Genomic DNA, 3,791 nt, shown 5'->3' with positions numbered 1-3,791 from the left:
ATCCTCCTGATGCCCTAACTGTTGGTGATGATGGAGAAACAGTGTTTTGTTCCTTTGGGCACAGGCCCCATGGCAGCTAGCAGGCACATTCAGAATCATTAGATGTGAATGCTATGGACTGATATGGAACAAACTCTAAAATGCCCTGGTCCTTTGACTAAGGACTAAGGAGAAGAATGTGTATGCTGTTATATATTTCTATTTGTTTAGAAAGAAAACAGGGTGAATATTCATAAAGTATTTATGGAAGGTTACTAACACTCTTTTACAGTTATTTAAAAATGAATCATGTATATGCATCCCCCCTTTTATTGGGTCCCAAAATATAATCAACAAATACATAAGCAAAACCTTGCAGGCACTTATATAGACTATAGAACAACTACAACACAAAAACAAACGTGCTATCATTAATTTAATTCTGTCTCATATGGACAGTGCACTTCTACCCACAGTAGAAGTGCTCCTGTGGGTTTCCCAAACGATAACTCTTCACATGGCAGTAGAAAGCCTCATCTTTCTCCTGAGGAGTGGCTGGGCTGTTTTCGAACTGCCGACCTTCAAGGTATCAGCCCAACACACAAGCCACTGAACCATCAGGGCTTCCGTGGACTATAAATTTCAGAACCAGCTTTCATGACAGCGCTTTTTAGTTTGGTGTCAATGAATGTCTCTGGCCTCATTTCCATTCCTGTCCTTTGCCTGATCTCTGTTAGCTACCGTAATATAACCAGGTAAGAAGGTACCACTGGTTTGGTTAACACTAATGCTATGTCTGGAGATAATCTGGCCAGAACAGGCATGGATCTTCAGTTCCTGGCTTATAGAGATGTTTGAAAGTCCCACAACCAACATGACCATTCTCTTGTCTCCCTCTGAATGCCAGGTCTGGGTGTTATTTGCAGCACCTTTGCTTGCTGACCTGCGTGTGTGTCCACACTCACATAGTATTTGTCACCTGTAACACTTCTTCCTAGTCTGTGCCTCTCCAAATCTTTCTCAGATGCCAAGTGATTGGCTTCTGCTGGCTGCCGGTCAGGAGCCCTTTATCTGTATTTGGGTTTCAACGTTTATCTTGTTCTGCTAGAATTACTGTTTTTTGTCCTTTGTCTTATCTCTCCTGCTAAAGACATCAACTACAGCCGATAAGAGTGGATCCATTCATCTTGGCATCCTCCTCACCACAGTGAGCGATTTCCCAGGACTCTTGCAATTACCCTTGGCAGTCCAAGGGTCTTGATTTCTTATGTGGAATTTTTGGTTCTTTGAAACCTCAAATAGTACTTCAGCGGTTGAGTGACAGGGAAAGGATAGAGAAGGATGAATCGCTGCTCCTTTAGCAAAGGATGGTCATGGTGTTTTAAGAGAAGCCTCTGGGACAGGTTTGGAGGGATGCCTTGAACCAACAGGTGCACATGGACCAGTTCAGTGTGATGGAGTGCCGAGCACCAGGGAGGAGCTCCATGACACCAGCCTTCTCTCTGGCATGATCTCAGCTCTGGGGCCTTGGGGTGTGGCTCTTGGTCTCCCTGGACTTCAATTTTCTCATCTGTAAAATGGGTCTGGATGAAATTCCTTTTCAGGTAGAGCAAAGGTTCTCAGCCAGTGGTGGCTTTGCCCTCCAGGGACCATGTGGCAATAGGTGGAGACCTTTTTGGCTGTCATTCCTTGAGAAGTGCTGCTGGCATGTACGAGGTAGAGGCCAGGGATGTTCCTAAATGATCTACAATGCACAGAGAACATTCCCCGCTCCCAGCCAAGAAGTTTCTGGCCCAGTTGTCATCAGTACCAGACTGAGAAACCCTGAGGATTCCCCGACTCAAGACCTGATTTTAAAATTAATTGAATAACTATTGTAAGTTATATTTTAAATGAGAATGGATTAGAAGATGTACTGTTCTTCCAAGAGCTGCTCTAGGGTGGGGACTTGTTTTCGGTTTATTCGTGTTTCAGCAAATGAGAAGGATTAGCATTACTATGGAGACTTCACACATGTAATTTAGAAATCATCATTCCCTTCATCACATTGGGTAAGTGCAGCGTTTTCTATGGGAGTCACTGACTGTCACAGAGTCTATGCAGACTCATGTAGTAACCCTGTAAGACAGGGTAGAATTGCCCCTTTGAGATGTCGGACAGGGCAAGATAGGACAAAATAATAATGTATAAATTATCAAGGGTTCATGAGGAAAGGGGGAGTGGGGAGGGAGGGGAAAAAACGAGGAGCTGATGCCAGAGGCTTAAGTGGAGAGCATATGTTTTGAGAATGATGAGGGTAATGAATGTACAAATGTGCTTGACACAATGTATGTATGGATTGTGATAAGAGTTGGATGAGCCCCTAATAAAACGATTTAAAAAAAAAAAAGAACTGCCCCTTTGGGTTTCGAAGAGTATATACTCTTTACAGGAGTAGAAAGTCCTGTCTTTTTCCCTCAGAATGGCCCATGGTTTTGAACTGCTGACCTGTGGATCGCAGCCCAAATGTAACCGCTATGCTACCAAGGCTCCTTTTGATATCTTTTGTCATGAACAAAGTTCAGAAGGAGTGGAACTCCCATGTGCTTATGGGCTGAACATGGGCTTTAAGTAACCTGAAGAATTAATGAAAACTTTTCTCTACCAAATTAGCAGCTGCCGTTGGCGGAGGTTTCTTCTGCCTCATGAGGTTCTGGAGTTAGTAGTGCTTTACCGTTTGGAGAGTTTGACTTGTTAAAAACACCAGCACCAACCACAAAGTTACCGCTGGCATAGGCAGAGCATGACTGGTCAGGTACCCGGGGGCTGCTGCTGCAGTCGTGGCTGTCAGCATGCTTTCTCCTCCCTGGCACTGTAGACCAAGCCATTACTGTGAGGCCAATTCCAACCGGGCTTCTGTTTTATAAAGGATGTGTTTGGAGCCTCATGGAAAATCAGATCCTATGATCCTGCTGCTTCTGTTCTTTCCCATGGTGAGCTCCAGAAATCCACAGGAAGAAAGAAGGTACCTTAATGTGCGGAGAGTCACACTCTTGGAAGGAAATCAGAGCCGCATTCTAAGAACTTAGTGTGAAGTCGGCATTTGTGCAAGGCTTGTCAAAATATAAAAACTGGCTCGGACAGGTTAGAGGATTGAGAAGTAGTTACTGGCTAAAAGCAGTAGGTGTTTGGCACCCGCCCCGCTCTGGACAGCGGTGCAGTTAAAGGGTGATAACGAGCGATGGTGCTGCCTGACAGGCTCTGGGGAGCATTTTTCCCGTGGCTGGTTTGTCAGTGTGGGATGACGTGGTACAGAACACCTGACTGTGGCACTCAGCCGAATGGGGAGTTACCTTTCTCGTATGAATCCAGAGGAAGGGGACTCACAACCTCCCGTCGCCCACGTTCTGCAGCGCTTGCTCCTCCAGCCTTAGCACGGCGAGATCTTCATTTTTCATGCTCACCTCTGGAGATGAGACATGAAAGGGCTAGTACAGGGTCAGAGCATGCGGGCATGTTCTGTCTTACCCATCTGTCTGTCCTGGGGCACATGGCCTCCCTTGTTGCACGGGAGTCTGGGAAACAGGAGTGTTTAACTAGGTACCTTGCTGTCTATTCAGAACCGGAGTTTGATGGCAAATGAGAAGGGATAGTGGATCTTGGGGAGGCAGCAGGGGAGGTATCTGCCACCCAGTGCTTTTGTCTGTCACCCACAAGTCCGTCAGGGATTATAAATTCATGCCCTTTTGGGGTTAGAAGGAAAACTCGTTGCTGTGTGAGTTAGTTAATTGTGCCAGCCTGGCCGATAATCACATGTGGGGCTGGTTGAAAGG

General features: G+C 45.8%; 1 protein-coding gene and 1 pseudogene across 1 annotated transcript in view; one reads left to right on the top strand and one right to left on the bottom strand.

Moving 5' to 3' along the window:
- LOC105979472 overlaps window positions 1-3,416 on the bottom strand; it is an 11,245-nt pseudogene extending 7,829 nt beyond the window's left edge.
- Window positions 1-3,791, top strand: part of TMEM163 (transmembrane protein 163) — a 255,429-nt gene that overhangs the window by 86,125 nt on the left and 165,513 nt on the right. The window lies entirely within an intron of this gene.

The sequence above is a fragment of the Echinops telfairi genome, unplaced genomic scaffold (assembly GCF_000313985.2).
Source record: "Echinops telfairi isolate 266 unplaced genomic scaffold, ASM31398v2 ScPeMD7_15;HRSCAF=58, whole genome shotgun sequence".
Lineage (NCBI taxonomy): Eukaryota > Metazoa > Chordata > Mammalia > Afrosoricida > Tenrecidae > Echinops > Echinops telfairi.
The sequence above is the reverse complement of the archived record's forward strand: the minus strand, read 5'-3'. Positions and strand labels throughout refer to the sequence as shown.